Source organism: Lepeophtheirus salmonis, chromosome 4, assembly GCF_016086655.4.
Source record: "Lepeophtheirus salmonis chromosome 4, UVic_Lsal_1.4, whole genome shotgun sequence".
NCBI classification, from domain to species: Eukaryota; Metazoa; Arthropoda; class Copepoda; order Siphonostomatoida; family Caligidae; genus Lepeophtheirus; species Lepeophtheirus salmonis.
This window is the reverse complement of record NC_052134.2, coordinates 557,701-584,863: the sequence shown is the minus strand read 5'-3', so window position 1 is coordinate 584,863 and position 27,163 is coordinate 557,701. Positions and strand designations below refer to the sequence as shown.

The 27,163-nt window shown below is 26.9% G+C and overlaps 1 protein-coding gene across 1 annotated transcript in view; it reads right to left on the bottom strand.

Moving 5' to 3' along the window:
- The window catches only part of LOC121116226 (cell adhesion molecule 3), a 291,744-nt gene extending 264,865 nt beyond the window's left edge, over positions 1-26,879 (bottom strand). Inside the window, exon 1 of the mRNA XM_071887512.1 lies at positions 26,702-26,879. The gene's annotated coding sequence lies outside the window, so the exon portion shown is untranslated. The remainder of the gene's footprint in view (positions 1-26,701) is intronic.
- Between the last annotated feature and the right edge of the window lie 284 nt (positions 26,880-27,163).

The window sequence follows — 27,163 nt, the reverse complement described above, 5'->3', positions numbered from 1 at the left end:
GATAGATATTAATGAGTTTGTTAAGTATTTTGGAACATTAACCCGTCTTCAATTTGAATCATCTGATAATGAAATAGTTGGCACGTTAGGCATATATCTACAAAATTATATCTTGTCAATTATAAATACGTATGTATGAAATGATTACTTTTAGTTTAATTTATAACTTTGTATGATAATATTTTGAAATTTCCCACCTCTAGGAATAATAAAACTAAACTAAACAAGATGAAATACATAAGAAGCAATACTTATTAAAAACGCTAAATTGATGTATTATTGTTTTAAAAAAAAATGAAACATAAATTTCGAAAGAATTAAGTACGAATATTAATAATTGGTTTTTTATGATATTATAATTAAGATTTGAAGAATTGTTATTGTCTAGCTTCTTTATATTTTTGTTTCTAACTCATCAAAGCTGGAATGCAATGGTAAATATTCAAAACAACTATATTACTAAGAAAAAGTAATGATCCCTGAATAATTATCCAAGGCAAAAAAGGCTCAAGGCAAAACAGTACAAAGCAAAAGCTTCACAATACGAATACGCACAAGGCAAAAAATGTTTGTGGCGAATACTCCTGATACGCACCAACATAAAGATGAATAAATTTGTCTTAGAACTCTTCTTAAGCACTTAAATAGCTTTTATTAAAGATAATAATATACTAAAAATGATAAATTAATTACTTCTTTTCTTTAATATTAATTGGTAAATGTTTTGTTCTTTTGCATATGTGCATATTTATAACTAAATTTAATTAAATAAAACTTTATTCATTATGGTTTAAACAAGTTAAATACATTCTTATAAATAGATAAAACCAAATTCAAGTATAGTTTTTCATTTATTTATCATTCCTATAGAGCTACTTTCCGTTCTAAATATATCAATCCTCTAATTTATTTTAAAAATAATAATTTTAATTCGTTGTAGAATAGTTATATTATATGTTTGATTCTTTTTCTTAATAAACAAAAAAAGTAAAAGTTACATAACTTTTTATATTGTGTATTTCCCCCAAAATAATTAAAAAAAGTAGTAACAATTCATGAATTGAGAAAAAGTGAACATAGGCACGAAATGGTTATTTTGAAAAGAAGAAATATTTACTAGTTTTGTGTTTGAGATTAATGCTCGTTTCCGAACTTGTATCTCAAATTTCTCTAATAAATTGAAGGAACAAAATTTCAAATATGAAATTCAATTCGTTTCTCTAATAAGTTTTATTTTTTAAATTATACATATTCTCCCGGAATTGAATGTGGCAATTCAGTGGACAAAAGTTTATGTTTTGATAAGCTTACAGAAACCCTCGTATTGTAATTTATGTCTTGCATTTGTATACAGTTCATTTGCTTTTTAATAGTGCTGTTAATATTCCTATCTACAAAAAGATTCTTTTGATTGGATTCAAGGAATAACAAGGCCAATTTCTGATAATTATAATAATTAATTACAAAAATTACAAACTTCCCTTTGCTATTGGTCATATTGATGTGGGACAGCCAGTCTTCCAATAACAAAGAAAAGTGAACATACTGCCTTATTTATCGTACCCTTGAACTTAACATTATTCTGTTTACATATGTTTTAAAAATATCACTTTCAAAAGACTAAAGAAATTATTGAAATACAATTCTTCCTGGTTCAAAAGTATTATGATCCAAAAAATGTTAATGCTTTCACTTTTTATGTTAAAATTTTGATTTTATGTGTTATATGATGGATTTCCAATCAATTTATGCTGTTTTTGTCAGAGATTTCTGAAGTTTAGATTTCCTTGTAGCCACAAAGAAAAAAGTTATCATACAAACTCTCAGTCCACCAATTTGAAAAAATTATTACAAATAATCGAACGTATATTATTCTTCATGGGGAAATAAAAGAAATTTTTAAGCATTGATCTCCGCTATAAAAAATTCCTGTTTAACAAATGGAGCAACAGGGACCTTTGTTTTCTAATGTATATAAGGTGAATCAAGAATGGAACAATCATTTCGGAGAAACATTTCGATTCTACCTCTTTCTTCCAAATCACAAAATGTGACAGTCCATGTTCCAAAGTCTTTTCCACGTCTTTTTGTTTTTTATGAAACAAAAATAGTAAGAAATAGAAAAACCCGATTTCCCCTTTCCTTCTATTTTATTTACATGTTTATTCTTAGTAAAAATATCATACATATATCTATATATGTCTATGCAACAATTTTCATACTTGTACTTATTTAAGTATATCCATTAGACTGGTCCTTAAATATATAATTTTCTCAAAATGTTAGAGGACATAGTTTAAAAATGTTGATTTTGAAAAGCATGAAGAAATATTAAGTTTGATATGTAATGATCAATATTTTGAGGTGGTGCAAAGTCATTGAAGCCGATATTTTTCATAATGAAATAAAAAAAAAGGTTTTTAAAAAAATCGTAATCATAAGTAAAATTAGAGCAATTTATTATAAATATTTATTTGAAATGAATGTTCTATATTTCAAAAGTTGTTCAACAATTTTTTACTATAATTATTTTTTTTTATAAAGAATAATATATAGATGTACTGCAGATAGCACTAACTATTTTTGAAAAGCGTTTTTCAAAGTGAAAAATATATTTTTTAGTAAATTGAATGATAGTACTTCGTCTTGTTATTATACGAGGAACAAATAATATAAAGATCGATCACATAAATAACGAAATGATGGATAAGATCTGATTAAAGAGTTTGTTTGTACCATTTCTGATTGTCTGACATTTGCATTTCACAACAACATTAAGTTTTGGAGCATGACTTTAATTGCGTTTTCAGAGGGTTTTGTTTAGTTTTATGCAAAAGTTGCGTTAAAAAAAACAACAACAGATTTTTTACCCTTCAAACATTTAATACTATAGTCTCTAGGATAAATATTGACAAAAATTGAGCAAAAAAGACAAGAAGTTACTCGTTTCGTCGGCACCGGATTTAACAATTCTGACATTTTAATGATACTAAATGTATACAGTACCACTGTTTACAGGGTGAAGGTTAAATACCACAATGGTGAAGACATCAGTGATTGTCATAGAAGCGGAAGGAATATCAAATTAAAGCCTGAAGGGCCAAAAAAAAGCTATTTAAAATCCCAAACTGACCATAACGGAATTGGCGAATATGTGATCGGTGAGCCGTTCCACGGTGTTCAATACCGTTAATAAAACTGATGGCAAGTCTTTACAAGATATTGAAAGACCCTTTCTTACTAAAAAAACAAAAAAAACAATTACAATTTGATCCCTGCAAATATCTTACAAGAACCTGAGGTATCACGGAAAACAAATTTTGCTCTTCTCAGACGAAAAGACATTTACCGTGGATCGTGTGTAAAATAGTCGAAATGATTGGGTCGTATGTTTTAAAGAAGTCAAGAGCAAACTCCGTGGACTGTCTACCACCAAACAGCCGGCCTCAGTAATGATGCTCGGGATTGTTTCAACTGATGGTAGTAAAAATGAAGCCGATTTTTTCCGTGTTGGATATCGATCAACTAGCAACATTTGCAAAGTGTTCCGTGATCACGTGGAGCTTGTGATTCAGGCTGAATGTGCTCAAATGCATTAATGGTTGCCTTTAATGAATAAAAAACAAGTTTCTATTTAAAAAAAATATGTATAGAAGTTCATTTAAAGCCTCAAGGTGTAATTAATTACTAAACATTCATTATGTTCCATGACTTTCTGACAATCTGGTATGCATTATCTTAGGCAGATGTTTTCCCAGATATCTTCAAAAAAAATTACACTTTTTCACTTTGAAAAGGTCAGACAGAGTTGCACTGATTAATTATACGTAAACATAATAGTATTACATTTACTCAATCTGATCTATGAAACTTCTTTGAAATCCATATACATGTACTATATTTTTTTCTCCAGGAACAACTGGGTGTTAACCTACACAGAATGAATTCGAAGAATTAATTTATTCCGAGCACGTTGTCTATTGAGCTATGTCTTTCCATCGTATCTCTTCGTAACTATGCATTTTTAGCCGTTGAAGTAGTATTATAGCCTCTTTTAGTGAGACAAGATGCCTAAAGTCTAGAGTGTACAATACTCAAATACTATAAGTTGCAGCTACCATTCATTCTTTTCTCTTCACTTTTTTTAATCCTAGCTATAAGTAAAAAAATGAAAATATAATTTGTACTGCAATACTGAAGGAACAACTAATTAGGAGTGTTTAATTCTAAAAAAAATATTGATGTGATTAAAAAATAGAGAAAAGAGGGAACATTTATAAGGAAAACAGTCCATGACCGATCCAACACAACACATAATAAAAAATAGTGTACGCTTTACCCGATTTAACAATATTATTATTATTTTTTTTCACAAGATGGCTTAAATTTTTTGTTTCGTCATGTTTGTTCTATTTTCGTACTATGTCCTCTAAAATTTCAGAACAAAACAGACCTAATTTAAGAACCAGTCTAACATTCATATTACCTTTTTATAAATACAAACATAATTATTCACATGTTCAAAGTACTTATGTATACATAGAAAAGCATTATGTAAAATATTGATAAGTAAATATTTATTTTTACATCATCAAATCTACAATTCATTATATTGTGTACAAGGTTTATCAATTAGTAGTCATCTATAGACTTATAAAAACTTCTTCTTTTATATATTTTTTTTGCTAATTAATGTATAAATTAAAAGGATGAAATATTTTTTTTTTCAAAGCTTGAAGCAACCCTCACAAGCCTCAATACAAAACTATAACATTTTTTAAATATATTTACAGAATGGACACTCAAAACTTAAAGTAGTATGACTAAAATATGAAAAACATGTTTTATATTTAATCAAAAAGGATTAACAAACAACTACAGCCTTGACACGGCGGCAAATCCATTTTCAGCTCATAACGGTGAAAACTTTGCCCAAGGCGTACCCCATTATCATGATGAGAGCTTGGGACGAATAATTCAGTAATTATTGATAATAAAATAATTAGTTAAATGTTATTGTTTTATGTGAATATTTACAAAAAATTAAAATTGTATATTTGTTAATAAGAAAAACTATTTTTTTATTTTTTATTTGATGCAACTTATAATCCAGAAATTAGAATATATGAAAAAAATCAAAATCATTCATGAATTAACTTGATAACTATTACAATAAACCATAGATTGAATTCAAATACAAACATATCACTTTCATTTCAAACAATCACTAAATTTACCATATAAGATTTTTTTTTTCAGTCTCAACCTACATGTCTACATTTTTATCAAAAAGTAGAGTTATAAAATATTAAAAATTATAACTTTTTACTTATCATTTGTCTTTGATATATATATATATATATTTCAACTTGAGGAAGAAAGCATGAAATTATAAAATTGGTAAGCCATGTTTTTTACGCTTTTTAATATTTATTTGCCTCAAAGAAGATCTAACGCCGTCTTTACTACAGAAGTACAAAAGGTTTTTAGATAATCATAATAAAAGAGAATATTAAATTTTTTAAATTTTTATAAATTTACAAAAATTAATGATGCATTTCACTATTCCAATTAAATACCATGTGGCTATATTTTAAGCGTTTATAATATAAAATAACCATTAATCTTTTATAGATTTTTTATCCACTTGCAAACTCTACTTAATAGAGGGATGATAAATTTTTTTTAAATGTATAAATTAATAGTTATAAAATTATAGTCTTCCCGTCATATTAACACCTCAAAATATTGTTTGTTTAAAAAAATTTAAAATTTTTTAAGGAAAATAGAATTAATTGCCTCTACATTTCTTTGAAATTTTTATAGTAGGCAAATATTTTTTATTTAGTTGGCCATTGGATTCAGTTGTATTAATTATAATATAATTGAAATACTACAACATTGTTGTCCACTACAACTTTTTGGCTGCCTGTTCGAGCTTTAATGATGTATAAGAGATTGAAGACAGAAGAAAGGCAATTCTAATGCTATTTTGAGCTAACCAAACAATATTTAGAATATCAATTTGATTGTATTTTATTTAAAAAATTAAATATGACATAAGCAAACTTAAATTAAATATATTCTACACAATGTGGTGTGACTGTCTGTAGCTTGTTGTATCAAAGAATGGGGGATGTTACTAGATAATACTCATAGCTTTTTCTATGTGATTGACATTTTATATTAAATAATAATATCATTTAGTATCATTTGTATTATTTTTTGGAAGATGGTCGCTTTGTTATTAATTAATTTCGATTAGTATATTTAAATTATCATCAAAATAAACGTTACTAAAGAAATGTCTTTTAATCATGGTTAAGCCAAAACTTTGTTATATAAAAAAGTTTTTAAAAAAATATGTCCTATTTAAAACACAATCAAATTTAAAAAAATAATATCACTAAATTTGTATTGAATACTGACACTTGGACAAAATTGAAGCTACCACAACAATTTTCATCTCCAAAAGCTATGTAAGAAAAACATTAAGGATATATTTTGTTTATTTCCTAAATTTTATATTATTGGATATTTAGAGATAAACTTATAAAATTCATTAAAAATCAATTTCATTAGTACACCTTTTATAGCATTAAATAAAAATTCAAAAATATTACATTAGTAATCCGGATATTTGGTAGAAAATATGAATGAAAATAAGTAATAATCTACTAGGTAAATTTTCTTCTCCTCCTAATTAAATACATCTCATCCCAAAATTATGAACATTAACAGATTTTTATATTATTATTGATTTGGGAAACTTTATAAATAAAAAAATGTGTGAAAAACATCTTTTATATGTATGCTTACATTTATAAAAAAACTACATAAATATTTTTTAAAAACAATTTTTTTAAATAAGAGGAATTTTAATTAAGAAATCTTAATAATTCATGTTTCCAAATCCTGATGAATAGAAGTTCAAAAGGACTTTTATACAAAATTTAAAATAATACTAAATATATACATACTATGTCTTTATAATTTTTCCAACATTATACGAAATTAATACGTCTTTCAATTAATTAAATTCAACAATATATGTTGGTTTGAAAAGAAAAACATAGTTTCTTTGAACAAAGCAGTAAAATTAACTTTGAAAACTACCCACAAACATTCTTAATTTCTAAAAGTCAAATTACCATCATTGAAAAAATATAGATGTATACATATGTTAATCAATACAGTTCTGTAGCAAAACTGATACTTTAATTGGTATTATTGCAGTGACATAATAATAAATAATATATTACAAATACTTAGTTTCAACTTTCTATATACATACAAAACAAAACAAAGTAAATAATAATAAAAAAATTAGCAAATAATTTTTATTCAAGAAATAAGTCAATATACAGGGATCGAAGATGAAATAGGGCCTTTTTTGGTCGTTCTTTTACCAATATGTCATCGTTATATCATTATTTTAATAACCCAGGTTATATCACAGACAAAAAACAATTATTCTGTAAAAAATACAAGAATATTACTCGGAGCTCCTGGAGAATTAGCTCACAGAGGGGAAACGAAGAAGTTCTGTTGTAATTTGTCTGCTTAATCATCAAGGACAAATTGGCAACTGCGAGATCAGTAACACCATAATTAATATATCCAGGAAACTAGGAAGAAACTTGAGTATTCGAGGGAACCCCGGAGAACTATTACGATGTTGTGGAGGTCACAAGAGGATTCCAAGAAGATCAAGAACACGGAGTTAATAGAAAAAGTGCACACCATTATTGGTACTTCGTCTCAATTGAGAAGGAACTTGAAGTCACAATGAATTACAACGCCTTTGTTTATTTGAAAAGATACATTTTAGATTTATCTTTTTTAAGTTTTTTTTTTTTTTTTGTAAATACGAGAGAGTGGGAGGGGGGGAGGATTTCATGTTTGAGCCATGTATTTATAGATTGATAGAGGCACTTGCAAAAAAAAATTCTTTTCATATGTTAGCCAAATATCAATATAGTTAAAAATTCAAGTAAAAATTAATAAAGGAATGATTTAGTTATATCATAGAAATATCATTTTATAAAGAGTAATTAATTAAATTTTTAGTTTTCGACACTGAAACATTTTTCCAGCCGAGAGATGAAGCTCAAACTTACTTGAAGAATTTAACCTCAGTTATCTTACTCCATATTATACTCATTAAAGACATTGAGAGGGTCAAAAGTTAGGGTGATGAAATTAATAAGTATTTTTCTTATTTGACTTATCAAGTGGTATTTTTTTTTTAACAATATATTTGTTTACTGAATATTGTTAATTCCAATTAGTTTTCTAAAAGAAACCAGTAGTATTTTTCATACAAATGAATTAAAATTTATATGTATTATTTTTCTTGATGTCAATCTTTATATTAATTACAACAGGAAATATAAAACCAGCTCCACCACAAAGTTGATAAAATTCATTATACCAACAAAAAATAACTTTTATAACACTTTTATAATTCAGGACTTTGAATAGAATAAAATTTTTTTTGATGTTATTGCATATTTCCTTTGACTCTTTCGATAAAGTTTATCTCAATTTAAATCAGTTATTTAGAAACATGGATCCCTCAATGCATTTAAATACGTTTATTAAAAGAATTAAAAGCTAAATATTACTTTTCAAACAAATACAATTTTTGGTATAAATGACCTGGGCGGCTCATTTCTATTAACTCAGCATTTGATCAATCTCATTGAGGACACGTTCATGCATATCTCAGCGGATACTAATTTCATATTTGGAGTTCCTACTTTCTCAGATGACGAAAACGAGAAGGACGGATACGTGGATTTCAAAAAAATATGACTCCCTTTTAAACAAAACATTTTGGTAATTTTTCAAGTTATGATAACAAACGGGGATACGTTTATCCCTGATTTGAAATGGTTTGCTTGCCTTTGAAATTGCAGTTCAAAAACTGGTGACCTCAGACATTGGCCCAAGAAAAGCTATGATTGGCCTAAAGAAGCCGATTGATATAATTAGTAAATTTAAGAAATTCACTCTTCCCTTAAAATATTAGTAAATATAATCGGGGGAAACTTTTATGGTAACTATAGCTGGGCTTACTAGCACTTTACAACTCAACAGAACGAAGAAATTTCACTAAGAAGCTTTAAAAAATTTAGGGGGGATCGAAGAATCTTACCTAAGAAATTTTCTGAGCTTCGTCACCATTGTGGCAAAAGAAATGGCTCAGTACGCTTGAAATCTAGAAAGAAAAACGTTGCAGCTTATCCTGCTCTTGAAAAGTTAGAGAAAGAAATGAGATTTTGATTTGATATTAGTTCAGGAAGATTGGGGATGCAATTGTTAAATTATTAATGTTTAACAAATATAATAATTAATGAAGATGTCTTTTGTACTGATTATTATTTACCAGACACCCTTGCACAAATATTGGTGAGGACAATATTGGTGCAAGGTTGTCTGGTAGATTACAAATATTTTTTGGCTTTTGAATCGTCACTGATCAATCGAGATGCCACTCTTTTTCCCAGTTAAAGATCAAATGGAAAAATCAAACCTTAACAAAAATTGATAAGAGCGTTCAAACTGTATTCGTTTTATAGAAAAAGCAACGCTATGGAATAATGATTAGAAACAAATAAAAAATAAAAACTTAGTAAAGTTTTAATATATCGTTCCATAAGAATATCTCTACTTATGAGTGAGTGTAAATTCGAGTAGTTGATTTGCTTTACGTTTAAGCCGATAGAAAAAGGACGTTAGTATTGGTTCTGTCATTATTTATTCGGTCCAGTTCAATTCAGTCTTAATAACAGTCTTATGTCAGTACTATAAGTGATTATACAAAGAAAAATGAATTTTAATAACGTTGAGATTGGTCGAATAAAATAAATTTGTAGGGCTGATACGGAGGACTGAACTGGACTGGACGGAGACAGAACTAGCAAGGACTTCAGTTTTAAGTTTCAAATAAAAAGGAACACGACACTATGTATAAGTGTTTCCATAGTTTGTGTAAATTATTAAAATATGACACATGTTTGTTAATAGGAAGGCACCACCCATTTTGGGGCAATACAACGTAAGAATATGACATTTCCTGAGATTCTGATAAATGCCACATGAAACTAGAAACGCTAAAAATGGTAGTCTGACATGTGTGTTCAAAATTGAACAAAGTTATTGGGACAACAAACATTCCAACCCCTTATCACAACAAAAAGCCAATATATTCTATATATTTGTTATTTATCAAATATAAATGCACAAATTATGTATAAGAAAGTATTTTTATAACTTGGTTCATTCATAGAATATAGTTAAATTACGATTAAATAAATTAAACTACTCTAAATGAAACTAATTTTATATTTGTTCTTAATCTAATCGCAAAAAAATGGTACATATATATAATTAATTATTATTTTTTGAATGAATAAAACGTGTTATGCCTCTTTTTTGTAGTAGATTTATCTTTTCATTGTTAAACAGATAGTGAAAGAAAAGATTTTCAAATCCCATTTCCTCATTCGTATGTTTAAATAATATTGAAAATGTTTGTATGCACGACATATATGTAGACTTAAAAAACATATATATTTTTTTTTTATTCTATGGTTTTTTCATCCTAACAAATTATGTAAAAAATGGTATTTTTTCTATCTATATTGAAAAATGTTATTTCCAAGGTAAATAAATTGATAGAATTGTAAGACAAATTGAATTTATCCTGACCATTAAATAAGTTTTTTTTCAATAACTATACGATTTGATATCTGGGCCCAATATTGCTTTAAATTACGGGGGAAAAGTATGTTATACAGATCACACCCTGTTTCAATTGCACTGATCCCTTATTATTGACTTATGATGCACTTTAAGAATAATAATTTTCTTCCAAATGAATGTAATATGCAATTTAGCAAAGTAAAATATTTTGAGTGATTAAAAAAAAGTATCTACTAATTTTTATTGCATCATGTTAACAATTTTTACAAAGGATGAATCGGATTACATAGATATATATATATATATTTACGAAAATAAAAATCAAAGGAAATATATTGCATGCTTTTATTTTGACTTGCTATACCAAAGTAGCAACAACTGCCTGTGTAATCAATGTAATTGTGACACTTACAATATGGATCCATAAATAGGTTTATATTTAAATATATAACAATAATTTAAAATCACAAATTATAATAAAATTAAAATGAGTCATCTTTTTCATACAGTAGATCAAGCCTTAAATGCTCATATTGATACTTATTGGCAACAAAGAAAATCTCATACATTTACAACGTCATATAAATGAAAAAAGTGAGATTTAAATTTGACTCATGATAATTATTTTATTTGTAATACAAATATTTCTTCTTAATCTCTCAAAAAACTAGTCTACGATTATGGAAGCAAAATGTACATCAATATTAGTTATAAAAACTTTTTCCACTGTAACAAATAATCATTCAAATATCCAACTACACTGTGATTAATTACTTTTCCTGTCTTTAATTAAAAAAATATTATTTAATTTTGTACAAAATTATGTAAAGAAGAGCCCAGATTTTTCCGTATTTTTACATGACTATAGTTAACAAGTTCCAAAATATCTGAAAAAGAACGATGGCAAATAAATGGCACCTAGTCGATATTATATCCTTTTTTTTTTATTTGCCTTTATTGCCATGCATTGAAACATCTACAATCTTACTATATAACATAATATACAGAAAAATAATTCGTTAAAATATGTAGACAAACGAAAATTATAAAGACTATTATAAAATATATCACAATCAAGAGAACTAAACATAAATATTTAGAAATAACAATAATTGTACTATGAACTGAAAAAAAGTGTTGAAATCTTCAATGAAACATTTGCATAAAGATTGGTAATACTATACATTGCGTTTTAATAATAATTGAATCAACTCTCTCATTATTTGATGTAGAGAGGAAATTTTATTTAACCAGTTGTATATTGAATAATGTACTAATCAATTTATAACGTCCCCATTAATTTTAGATAAATATCCTACAAAATATGATGGGTTGTTTCATTTGAACATTGATAGAAGAAGCAAATTCCCTGTTTTTCGTTATAATATTTGGCAGCAACCTTGAGTGTCCTGGATAATATTCTGAATTTAAAACATCTTTCACTCGAATTAAAAACTTATTGGTTATTACCTTAAAGTTTTCTTGGTACGTTTTTTTATGTTGAATCATTCCAAATATGCATTGGATGGTGTCAAAATTTGGATATACATACGTTTTCTAAAGTAGAAATTACTTTTATAACATGATTTTAGTCTAAAAGGGACGAGAGAACGTTTTATTGAATTGTTTGTTCCAAGAATAGATAAAAATTATACAGAAGCCATTTTATTCATTATACAATGTGTCAAGTTAACATCTGTAGCAATATGGGAGTGTATGGTACACACAACCTTTCGTTAGCATCCCGTTGTAAAGATAATTTGAACTCTTTAACTATTTCAGTAGCACCATCACAAAAAAATTTAAAACGCTTCGAGTATAATGATAATACTATAAAAACATACGAAAGTCCTAAGTGTAGGGTTACCTGAAATTCAATTGGTTTAGCTTTAATAAATCCTTTAAATGAATTTTTCGAAAGTCGTCATATTTGCAAAACTTTTTAATCCCAATATAAATTCAGAGATTTCCATAGAAAAATGAAATCCAACACACCCAGGCCCCCGAAGTTCAATGGGTTATGTACTCTTTGGTTGTTTATGTTTTTTTGTTAATAATTTCAAGTAGGAGTTTTTTAGACCTAATATTTCACCAGTCTCTGGACAATATGGTGTGAAATTCCGAAATCTCTTGCATAGGTCCTCATGGACTTGAGGGGATTGGCCAGGGCTGTTTTCTTAAACTTGTCCAAGTCCAGTTTGGCCTTTGAGAAAGATAACTTCTTCATCTCTAATGTTTAATGTTTTTAACTTACTAACAGTGTAGAAAGTGGTCGAGGAGATGCTTAAATGTTAGGAGTGCTTCGATCACGCTCAAGAGTCAAATTTTCTACTTGTACTTTAGGTCAAGAGGTCAAGTTTTTTTGGTTTTGTAACTAATTATTCATAATTTAATGTATAAAAATATGAATCAATTTCAGTCATTCAACTTTCATTACTTATTGAATTAGTATGTGTTCTAATATTAATAGACAACCCCGTATTTCATTGATATATTTTTACTCAATTATAGGTTTTGTATTCAAATTGATTGTATGACCTAAGATACCCAATAATTTAAAATATAGTTTATAGTTTTTATTTGATTTGAGAGACTTATATTGGCCTCGTTATGTTATTTCATATAAAATCTTACAATTTTACATTATTTAATTGTGACGATCATTTTGGCTACTTTAAATGCAATTTGCTGCTTCTCAAAAGGGTTCATTTGAAAAAAAGTAGATAGAACTGAACGATAAATTGTTGAAGAATACAAATGTAATTATACTCAATTTTGAGCGAAATCATTCTTGTTTGCCTGTGTGTTGTCCGTCAACATTATTACATACTTGCTCAAGTAATCTTATTTGATTACATACAGTACATTAATATTTGAATATCATTTAAGTACAACACAGAATATGAGAGAATGTTAATTTAATAGGCGTAATTTGATCTTCTACTTCGAACAGAAAAAAAATATATATTGTGATGTGGATGGACAAGTATGATTTACACCTTTTATTTTACAGGGACAGCTTGCAGGAGTTGTATTTTATGGTAACACTTATGTTTAGACATTGAAATTTGATCATTTAAGTGCTTCATTTTACATAATGTTTATGGTTTAATGCTTTGTTTGGTAAACTCATAAAAAAAAACAAAAAAACATGGAGGATATTTACATTTTCATTGCGTATTGTGTTATCATAAAAATTACATTTTTTTTTGAAGATATCCAATAACGGATGACTTTATCATTCTATGTTAGGAAATATTAAATCTTATATGAGATAGAATATATAAAAAAAATATAATCGGATTTTTGATGGACTTGAATTTGTTTTTTGTAAATAAGTCAATCCTACGTTTATAATGTAAAAACCAATAGTGATGATATCAAATAACGCTTTTTAAACTGAATATGCCATTTGACTAAATAAAACGAATGAACCATTGTAAAAGAATAATTATGTTTTTGTAGAATGTACTTTTGGAAATAATGGTCTTATTTATTTCTAAAGAATAACCAAAATTAAAAAATAAATAAATCACATAATTGATGCAATGTAAATATATCAATTAATAGAAATACCACCATTAGATACAAAAAATCCCCAAACATCCCATTCTCAGAAACATGAACTTCGTAAAGAAGACGGTTTTTATTCAACTTAAAATTGTATTTATACTGGGTGGCCGCGCTAATCGTGGACAAAATTGGCTTCGAACAAAAATTTACTTAAAATGAAAATGAAATAAGATACAAAAATAAAACTTACACAGATAATTGATTATGATATTGAGAACACGTTTTAATCAAAATAGTCTCCCTGGGCCTCCACACACTGCTCCAATCTTGTCTGGAAACGGGCACACGCACGTTTCAGGGTCTCCACGTCACTTTGGGCAAAGGCACGTCTGATGGCACGTTTCAGCGAGCCTAGTGTGTTGTACGACTTGGCATTTGCATCAGCTTAAACCATGGACCAGAAATAATAGTCCAGAGGATTGAGGTCAGGTGACGAGGAAGGCCACATTTCACATGACCAGAAATTCGGCAAAATCACGTGGCACCAGTCAGGGGTTTTTTGGCCGTGAAAGTTGGTGCACCGTCCTACTGGAACGTGTATGCCAATCCCCTTCCACGTTATCCATCCACGGCTTCACTACAATGTGCAACACGTTGATATAAACATCAAAGAAATAGTGAAGCATAACGTGGCCTTGATTTGATATCACTCGAAGGAACATAACGTGCGCTGGAAACTTTGTTTGAGAGACTACGGGAATTTCGTTCGGATTCGAGCATACCCACCTATTATTACGACTACTGAGCTTCTGGTCTTGGCAAAAGTTTTTTTCATCATAGAAAAAAATCAAATTCATGGTGTCATCTCCGTTCTCGTTTCGTCTTTACAGAAAATTCAACAGTTTACGTGTTGGAAGCGCACGGGACTCCTTATTTGCATTTGACAAAATTTGTGCTTTTCGATGTGCATAACACTTCAAACAGACCACATCTGATACAATTTTATGCACTTTTGTCCTGCCAAGTTCTGTTTCTTGCGCAATTTTCTGCATCGATTTCCCAGGTTTTTTGTCGATTTGCGCTTAATTTTCGCTATTTTGGATGTGGGACAGTATCAGAGCGCCGCTTTTGCTCGCTATGGCGTATATCTTACTCGTGTGGGTCTCCGCCATTATCAACAAAAGTGCAGAAACTCGCTTTCACCTTAGAAACTGTTTGTTTGGGAATTATTGCATATTTAACTTATTTTGGCATTTTCATGTCGGACGAGAACAACTCTCACAATAGCCCCCTAAATTTGTTCCTGACTACAAGACATGCTGCAGTAAGCTAAGTTAGTCAGCTGTTGATGTGTAGAACAGCTTTTTAAAAGTGATAAAAAGAGAGTGTATACGATCAGCTGAGCAACTACCTGCTTAGTTCAAAAGTCATCCACGATTAGCCTGTATATAGATCTTTGAAAAAATGTTTAAGAACTCTAAATACATTGATAAATATTAATTTACACAATTTCTGTAACAAGAAACTTGAAATGTCATTACAAATTATCTATAAATTTATCCTTTTGTAGGAATGTGTAAGCAAAATAAATATGACAATCGACAAGTCACAACCTCAAAAAATGATTGTGTAGTGGCCAAGGATTATAAGGCTTTAAGCAGAGGCAAAATACAGGAGATAATTTATTCATGCAGATGCAACAAGAAGCCCATTATAATCAGTTTAATTATGTCTAATTGCTTAAGAACTCTGCCTTTAGGCAAATTTTTGTGGAAATGGTTTTTTAAAATAGACTTTTAAATTTTTGAACAAAAAAGAGAAGAAAATTAAAATTGTTTGTCTTTTTTTCCATATTATTTTATACCCATGTCAGATATGTTAAAGAATAGCATTTTATTAAATTAATGTTTTGTTTTTTTCATCATAAAGAATAAAGATATCTATGCCTATTATACTTCCAAAAAAGTATAATATATGCATTACAACATAAACTTGCCCAGAAAATTATATTTCACAAATAGGGATCTTTCCACCAGTGGAACAAAATGATTTGTTTGATATTATGTAAGATCAATGTGGTCCAAAATATTAATTTTACCATTAACTTTTTATTTATAGCAAGTGTACACAATTATAAGAGTGTAGAAATAGATTAACAAAGGATATACATCTACAAAGGAAAAAATTGGAACAGTCAATTACTGTAACAATTGAATCTAAAAAAAGTTTAATTAAAATGATAAAAAAATGCTCCAACATGTTCAATATCTTATGATTACTTCAAACAAAGAAAATAACTGTATTCTTTGTTTACTAAGTTTGAGTTTATTTTCCAAAATTATAGCTATTTATAATATTGCATTCATGAACTTCCAAGGAAAATAAATCCAAAAAACAGAAAAATGCTTTCTTTTACTTAATATCATTTTCGGAAAGAGTATATTTTTTATAAATGTATATTTAATTTTTTTTTTAAAGATTAAATCCCATATTTTTCACATACATACAAATGATTCCTTATTCATATGTAATTATAAATAAATGGCATAAAATATAGCTGTATGTGCTTGCTACATATGTACAATATTTTTATTATTTACCCTTTGTATTTATTCTAAAACAGACTTCAATATTTTTTTTATAAGAAAATAATAATCAAAAATTGGGAAAAAAGTTTTAATTATAATTTTCTTATTGCAACTATTTATTTGTATGTATGTATATATATGAACAAAAGTATATTAAAGGTTTTTAAACTCCTGATTAGCGGTACATAGTTTTAGTTACATACAACAATTTTGCATTTGATTTGTTAACTATATAAGTGATTAATAAATATTTATAACTCTGTATTATTAATTCTATAATTATTTAATGACTTAATTGATATGTCGGAGAGTAGATTAAATTTGTACATTTTAAGATTAATTGGGAATTAACTGAAGTTTTCAGTTAAAACAAACATTTGATTTTCCTAAAAAATAATTATAAAATTGAATCAAAATAAATTTTTCTCTTACAAAAATTAGAAATTTGTTTGCAATTAGTCTCAACACATAAGAAAACTCATAGCTGGTGAATTTTGAATGTACTTTTTTGGAGCTGGATAATTAATTTAGTAAAAGATATGTGATTTAAATTTTAAATAATATAATTTTTGCAGACATTTTGAAAATTATTGATTATTTAGAATCTTCATAAGATTGGCTGGAGTGATACTGAAACTATATTTTAAAAGTTATTAAGAATAAATTACTATTTATAAATTCTCAAATTGATCATGTTTGTGCTTTTGTACGTTTTTTATTACTGGGATCTCAAAGGTCAATTTGAAAAAAAATAATTGAACAATAAAAGGAATATTAGGTTTGAACCGTTAAATTATCTATATTGTCCCTAAAATATCCATATTTGTTGGGTCTGGTAGACTGTAACCGTTATTCATATACCTATTATCAGATAAGTGTAAATCTTATTGGTGTTTTAGCTTACCAATAAAGTTGAATATTTTACCTATGTTTGATAGAAACAAGGATAACGTCAAAAGTTAAAAACTGATTTTGTTTAAACTTGTATATAGTAAGTTACTGGAATAAACAATTAAATTTTGTAAGGTCATAGTTTAGGTTTTGCAAAAAGTAAAAATCTATAATCGACCATAACTTTTGACCAAATTAAGACATATTGTTTAATTTGATTTTAAGTTGAGGTTTTCCACTCTACTAAGTTTCCCATGTTGTTATATATGTCGATGTACTTTATCAAGGACATCGAAAGTGGATAGCGTTTAAGATTATTCTAATAATTATGAAAATATATACAATTTTGCAGCTAGTAAGGCGGAAAAATGGAACATCATCTGATATTTTATTAACCCTTTGTTAATTATAAAATATAAAAATACAAAACTCTATAATTTATTAATGAAGTATATTATAACAGGTTCAATATGAACTTTGTAACTCTTCATTATTAAATTGAATCATTTAATTTGATGTAACTGGTATTTCATCAATTTCATAACAAAAACAATCAATAAAAACAAATTTTATTGTACTTTATACGAGTATTTGACAAATAATCGTCAGGGATTGACAAATCATATCATATAGATCAATATTAGACAAATGTCAATTAATGGGCAACTCATCGACAAAATTAACGATTAATTGGTAATTAGTAAAATGCTACTATTAATTGGTAATTGAAAAATAGTGTTATACAAATTTCAAAAGATTAAAACTGTATTAGATTTCCAAATACAAAAGTACTTGCTTGCTAAAAAATGCTAGGGATTTACAACGCTTGTCTTAAAATTCAAATAGCAAAATAATCAAATACTTAATAAAAGTATTCAGAATTTTAATTTATAAGAAAATGGAGGTTCGCATTCAATAACAAACGTAAGAAGATACAAGATTCTAGTTGAGAATAGTACAAGTTAGGGGATAGGCAGCTTGAGTTTGTATAATGCATCGTCCTATTTCGACAGCTAGAAAGTAAATAAGTGAAAGACTGTACAATAAGATCTTATAATGTTATAAATAATAATGTGAATATGTGCTAAATGTCGGTGTGGGTTAAATTTTTTTATTGTTTGCATTTCTTTTTATAATGATAAATCCGGTTCCTGCAATTTAGACAATATGCCCATACCTATTTTTGAGAATTAATTGGCTTTCTTTAATAATATTTAATATTTACAAAAAATAATGGCCCGATGAATACCATTTGATTAATTGGTAATCCGAAAAAAATGTTTATTGGTACATCCCAACATGTTATTTTTGTTTAAATGACATGGCTTAAGCTTTTTGAGTGCTTTCTTCAAAACTGAAGGGTCATTTAATCCTTAAATATAAGCTTTTATATATGGTCAAAATGTCTAGAAATTCTAACAAAATATCAGTAAAGAATTATTTTTATTTTAAAAATAATATCATAATTGTACATGTGAAAATACAGTAATCCATGTATTTATTTATGTACAAATACATTGGATTTAGTTTTTTGATTTTAAAAAAGAGCTTTTTGAAAAAAAGATTATTATTATATTTTTTGAAGAAATTATTATGTGCGTGATGGATAAATTAGTTTGGTTGGAACTGAAAGAAATGAAGAAACGTAAATAAAGGAAAATTAGTTTATGAGTATTGCAATTTGGTTAATTACTCTTTTGCATGACTATAACATCAGGTAAAGGCCTTGTATTATTAACAAATATATATATATATATGTAGATTATACATTCATTTTGATCATAATCGATTATACTAAGAATTTTTTACATAAATATTATAATGAAGAAATCAAAGCTTTTTAATAATTAAGAAAGAAGCGTAGTGGATATGTATGTTTACTGATATCATTATAAATACATACATTTGAATCTCAAATTAATTAAAATATCTGATGATTTAAAACATATATTTTAACATTTTCCGTATAAGCAAAAAATTAGTATATATATTATTAAAAAAACCTAAGCTTGTGTTATAATTTATGTATCTCAAATATTGACATAAAAAAATGATATAACCCTATGACTTTTAAAAAATATCTTTAATGAAGCATTCATGAGCTGAAAGCATAAATAATACATTTTTATATGTGAACAAAATATGTACGTAAATACTTCACCTCATTTTTTAAAAAAGCAACATATAATAAATCAAAAAATACGTTTTATTCCAGTTCATATTCATTTCTTTTTCCTTACTACAAGCACAAAAGTTGTTTGGTGTAGTCATATTAGGGAGAATATTTCCATTCATTAAAAATATGTACATATATATATATGTAAATATGTGTACATCTAGCTTTCCAAAAGACATTTTTTTTGCCTTATAATGATTTATAATATATGCTTGCATATAATGCTCTGCTTTGCTTTGTGTAGTATGGATGTGCTGAAAAGTGTGGGAAGAAGAGGAGGGAAACAAGTATCATTTGTAAAAATTAGTTTATTCAGATTTGAAGTATTACATTCATATTTTTTTTAAATGAAGAAAAAAGTTAGGCAGCACAATCTTTTGTTTCTCTTTTCCTATACAAGTGTGTATGATCCAAAAATATAAGCACGTTATCCAATACGAAATGAGGATCTCTAAAATGATTTGTTTGTTTTTTCGTTGTAAGTGATTTAAAAAACGTTTAACATGAAAATTAGAACATATTTTCAACAGTACTCACATAGCGAAATAAAAATAAATATCCGAATTCGATAGTTTGACATTCTATGGTCGTTGACGATTATCAAATTTACGCTGTGAACGAATAAAACTTGACCTTCCGTTCTGTCGTTTTAAATTCTTACACAAATAGATACAACGTGAAGACAATGTTTCAAAAAACAATTTTGAGAACTTGCTTAAATAAGACTTTATTTTTGCGTTTGTTACACAATATGTTATCGATCAACGAAGTATTTGTTCCACAGTCTTAGAAAAGCCAAAGTTTCAATCCAAGTTCAACAAAGCCAATGTTGAGATCGCAAACTTCTTAAACCTAGACAAGCCATTTGCTAAGATAGTCAGGAATGAACTGCAAGATTTTGGATGAGATATAAAAGCTCCATTCCAAAACAACACTGTAAAGACAATGTAACCTTGGTTGTGATACTTTTTTTTTACCTTCTTGGACCAAGTGATTTGCGTGCTAGGTTATGGGACCTCAACCAAATGTACTTATTCATGTTGGGCACAGTTGAGCAACACACCAACAGATCCTACTGTAATAGAAAATCAGAGTTGTTGTCCTGAATCCAAGAGGAGTTCTGGAATATGCCAAAAGTTAATGTTATCAAGATCTGCTCCCATTTCCAATATTTTTTTATTATTCACCTGTCATTATGCATTAGTTTTTGTATAAAATGAGATGATGAATATAGTTTAATATTTTTAAAAAAAAATTCTAATTTATTGTTAAATAGAAATTACATCCTGCTCTTCACTGGAGTTGATATCAGGCCATCATTAAAATTGATATTTAAGCAAAAAAACAATGTTTGGTCTTATTAGTTGATACATGCACCAGTGAATAAATTGAATAGTAATTCACCACTATAATTTATAACCGTGAGTTCAAAATCTAAAATAATAGTGGAAGAGACATAACATTATATTTTTTATGGTGTTGGGGATATGGCATTTTTAAAACAATAAATTATTATCAAACAACACATATTTTATTCATAACAAGATATCTCCACTCTCCTTACATCTCCTTTTTTCATGTTCAACGTAGAGATAGAGGAATAAGATGCAGAAAAAAAGGATTAAAAAAATATAATAGAGTATATGATGGCTGACCTGTGATTTAGTAACTTGTATGATATAATCATAGAATTGTATCATGTTTAAGTTTAAACTTATATTGCTTTTTGAAGCTTTAAGTTTGAGTTTCAAATTATTAAGGAATAGATTTATCATTGCTACAACTACTCTCTTGAAACAGGGAGATATATTTACAGAATAGTGCTGAGGGTATTCTGTTGCTGATAAATTTATATTTGTTTCTATTTTGATTTGCAGCAACTTTCTACTTCTACTAGAAGGTAGTAGACAAATCGATTGAATGAGATAATTACATATTTTCTTCTGTGAAAATGGATTTTAGAATATAAAGTAAAAAAGTAAATGAAAAAACAAAACAATTTAAAATACAAAATTTTAAGAAATATTTATTTTTTTCCTCAATCCTATATCAACTTAAAAAATAAGTTGAAGTTTGTTAAATAAAAGAAAAAAATTTCTGGCTTATATTTTCTTAACTTAAAGATTTTAAATCTGATTTTCAATTATGCTAGAGAGATGTACCATTTATTCGCAATAATTTACTATCAAAAGGCCCATATTTTTTAAGTTATTTTTTTTTCATGTTTGGAAAAGGATTCCTGAAATTTAATATACTTTTTTTTACTACATCTATATATAGTAAATTGTAGTTTGATTGAATTATTTTAATTTTAAAGATGAGTTCAATTCTTTAATATCCACAGAATGATAAATAATTAATTTCTAAACGACGATTTGTTTTATACTTTTCACATAAACAATGGTTTATAAAAAAATATTTGTATTCATATTATAAAAATTAAGTAAATTGGCCCTTAAAAACCATAAACAATTAAAACTAAAATAAACAAACTTACTATAATAGAAATATAATTCATTGATTTGTTTTTTATGTTGACGAATTATTAATGGTAGAGCATTTTTATGTCGTATCTACATATGTAGGAAATATTGTAACAAACGGGATGTATAGATTCAAGATTCCCCATTGGAGGTAGGGATATTCAACAAAAGTGTAGCTTACCTTGCAGCAGCAGTAATTTGTCCACATCTAATATGAATAAGACTAGTAACCCAATATTCAGTTTAATTTTACACTTTGGTATAAGTTGATATTTTTCAATTATTGAAACAAAAAATAAAGATTTGATTGTTTCTAATTTCAACATTTTTAATGTTTCCCATATCAACATAATAGAAGAGAAACTCTGTAAACCACTCAATTTGTATTAAACAAATTCAAAAACGCTGACAAATTAATAAATACAAAATAATATCGTATTTCAATAAAATGTATTTTAAAAAAGGAATGCTTAAGACATAGAGTCCTCATGTGCATTTCTTACGAATTATTTATTTCCTAAAAAGAGTGCACCACAATGTTTTTCTTCATGGCAATTACACTAGGTACAATATCCGAGATAAGATTAATTGATTTGCCAAGTTTATCCAGTTTTATTCTTTTACACCGGTGATCGTACTTGAATTGCTATATCGGGATACTATATAACTTTCACAAGTAAGCTTTGTCAATACTGTTAATTATACAAGTCCTTCAACAAGGATTAAAATATGATGTAAACGAAATACATCAGTTATGACGATATGAAACAAAAACATTGAGGGCTACAATTAAATTTTATCACGGGCAAAATATTGGATCTGAAGATATTTTGATATCAACCCATGTACAATGTATATTATTAGTAAAAGTATTCGATCTATCACAACAACCACCAGGCTTGCAATCAAACTATTAGACATATTGGCATATTAATTACAAATTAATTATACAGTGTTGGATATGATGAAGCAAAATTCCTTTAAAATCATTTGTAAAACAAATGTTATCCATTTTAATGTGTCAAATTTAATATGACATTATAGGTCAAGATCAAAACATAACTTTTTAAAATATTTTTAGACAAAATAGATATTCGTCATAAGTGGGATTTACGATGTGAAAGTAAGTTATCCTTCAAAGTTGATGAGAAAAAAAAAAGTTTTTTCAAGAGTAAAATTGTTTTTTTTTCTTATGAAAGAAAAAATTATATACTAATATTTATAAAAAAATATAATTTCAAGAAGTATTTACAATGGCATTTTACTTATCTGCTATTTTTATCAATTGATTATTACACAAATTTATTTATAAAAATTTTTAGTCATTTGATTTGATTAATAGACCTATGGAATAAAAAGTATACATATTATACAAATGCAAAAAAAAAACCAATCAATGAGGTCATTTTTATGTATGTACATAAAAATGAAAGTAAAAATACTTAGTTACTCAATGTAGAAATAATTGATCATAGATACTATTTTTGTATGTAGTTATTAAAAGAGGAATACACTCGAGTATAGTAAAAATCGTAAAATCCACATAAATCTTGAATCCCAACACATGCATAATATTTTTACATTCAAGTCATGGTTGATATTAAGCAATATGTACATAAAATATGATTTTTTTAATCTATGAACAATTGTTAATCACCTTTCTATTGCTTTAATTTTTTTATGTATTTAATCACATCAGATTTATAGTGTTTTGAATTTTAGAAGCAAAAGTTGCCTTCCGTTTATACAAAATGAACATTCAATCCCTAAAAAGTCAAATAACGTTTTATGGAACTTATTTTAAATGATACAAATAGTTTGAATAATGTGAGTCAAAACATAATTCAGAAGTTTAATTTAAATATAAGGTGATAACCCTAATATAACAATTTAAATAAACATAAAAATTAAGATGGTAACCATGACAATTTGAAGAATGTGTCTGTGGAAAGCAGCTGAGTGGTCAATACGTTTTATTAGATTGCTAATCAGCATCTATGAACCAAAGTAAATAAGAATAAATATCATTAGAATCTAGCTATGATATTGGCAAGAATCACGCCAATGTCGAGTATCATTGCTACCCTGAGTCCAAAAAGGGTTTCACATATCACTCCGTATTTTTTTAAAATTATTTCTGTCTTTCTTGAGCAGACTTACTCATACTTACTTTATATTAACTCCTTAATAATTAAATAACATTTGTAATAGCTTTCAAAAATATTTACAATCGTGTAAATACATATTTTTATAATTTAAAAAATCAGTATACTTAATGACAAATAAGAAATTAAATATTGAATGTTTCGACCAACTTAGAAAGTATATGCCTGAAACAAAGGGTAATATAAATACAAGGATAAACAATGAAGTGTGAAAGACTGGTGTTTGACTTCCACCACGCTTTTTAATAGTGACGTCGTATAATATGATTGGTTGTGTATTTTATCAAAACCTGTCTGTCAGAGTAAGATACATTCCTTTGAGAGTTCTAGCAATAATGATGTAATCAAATATGGTTGGTTACGTGTTTTGTCAAATCGATCTCTTTTGTCCTGTAGTTGGTACGATAAACCAAATTGAAAATTATAGAAAGCCCGATTACAAGATGGTTTAACCTTGTATTTCTATTAACCTTGCTTGAAACTTGTGCATTTGTTAACATTGTTTAGAATCTCAATTGATTTATCCCCCCTCTTGTGAATATTTTCTTGTTACTGAAATTATTTATTTTTCTTATTGCCTTTGCCTTTCTCCTAAACGTTTAGTTTATAAGAAAATATACCCCAAATAAATTAAAAAATTTCGTCGTTTGTTTTAAAATCACAGATTTTAAATATTCTAAGGCATAAAAACGTCTTATCAGCATCATTGTAGCTCAAAAATAATTCTTAATTACTAGTAAAATTTATAAATAATCCCTTTCTAATTTAAAATTTCAAAATATTAATATAAATTACAAATACTTTTGTAATGGAACAGTCATATATGCTCTCGTTATGGTACACACTGATTAAAATAAAATTAAATAATTGATTTTTAAGATTGAACGACGACTCACTTGGGATTTTTACTTGCAAAAAAAAAAAACTCATATGATTTTCTTTGATTCAAATAAATCATTCTCGCAACTATAAGAAGTTATAAGAGTTAAGGATTTCGCAGAATTATATGGAATACAAGTTTTATCTCAAGAATATTTTACAAATGCAATTGTAAAAAAGCATACATAAATAATTAGTAACGATAATCAAAATACCTAGTCTTATGAAAAAAAAAATCAATTTCGAATAATAAGGTATTTCTAATATAAATTTAACTTTTAGAAAGTCTATATTAATAAAACCATGAAAAAGTACGTTTTTGTTTTGTCGAATTGAAAAATCAAAGTTCAAAAATGTAAAATAAATGGTTTTATTTATTTTGAAAATATGTTTATTTTTTTACAATGATTTGAAAACATACATATTTTAAAAATTATTACATTTATTTAATTTTTTTTTAATTTATAAAGTATTATGTACTTTGATCCCCATCTAGGCAGTATGTTTCAAACTTTTGTTAATTATATATTTTAATATAGCCATGTACTTAACCACTTTTTTATACATTACATATATGGGTAATTCTATTGAATAAATATTAAACGCATTAAAAGCAAATAAATGGTTGATCGATGCAATACCAATTGAATATCCAATAAACTTTAGCTACATACATAAAGACATTAATAAGAAACAAAAATGATTTGTAACATAAAACCACATTTCAGAATATTCTTATTGGGCTTTTAATATTCTCTCCAATAATATTTTTACATATTGTCAAATAAAACATTAACATCAATGATAGAACGAGCTACTTAAAATATCTTTAATTAGGAGTGAATTTTTACAATCTATAATTCTATAAATACCATAATATTTACATTTTTGTATACGAACATAAACATTCCACCAGAAAAAAGAACCAATCACTTTCCTATTAATTAAATCTCGGTAAATAATTATTCTAATTTTATAAAATAGTGATTATGTACTATTTGTCTAAACTATTGTGTATTTACATAATCTCATTAACTAAAACGAAGTTATAATAGTTTACTTTAAACCAACTAAACACTATCATTATAATTAAGTATACAGTAACAATTAAATATGAAATAACCAAAAAATGATGGAATTTTTATAATTTACTATTTGTGAAAAAAAGTTAATTAGCTTGTAATTGAAGGGTTATAACATAACATATTCAAATTAATTTAAAATAATGTAAAATATTATTTTATAATTTTTGTGTTTCATGGCTGAAGTATTTTTTTTTGTATATTTCCATCTTACCTACGAAGAATATTTTTTTTATTGTCAAAAAAACAAAACACAGGATGCTATTTATTTTTGTAGAGCTGAATTAAATGAGTTCTTCAATATGATCTAAAGTTAATCACACCACTTTAAAACACTTTTATTAGTAATCACATATATATCACCTCACGACATCGGTAAATATGTTCAGACTGATTTTTATAAAGAAGAAAATACAATGCTGTATGAAAATTCTCTTTTCCCCTTATTTGAAGAACTTATTTTTAGTAAGAGACGTTTAAACAGCGCGCCTTTCACATTGGGAAGGGGACTTTTCTTCTTTCTTATTTCCTTTTTTTATGTTATATACAACAAATGAAAACAGCGTTCAAACTACTACAAAACTACCTTCATACACACAAATACATTTTCACACGGATGAAAATGATATTCAAAAAATAACCTTCATTCAAAACAATTTGTAGTGCTATGTATTAT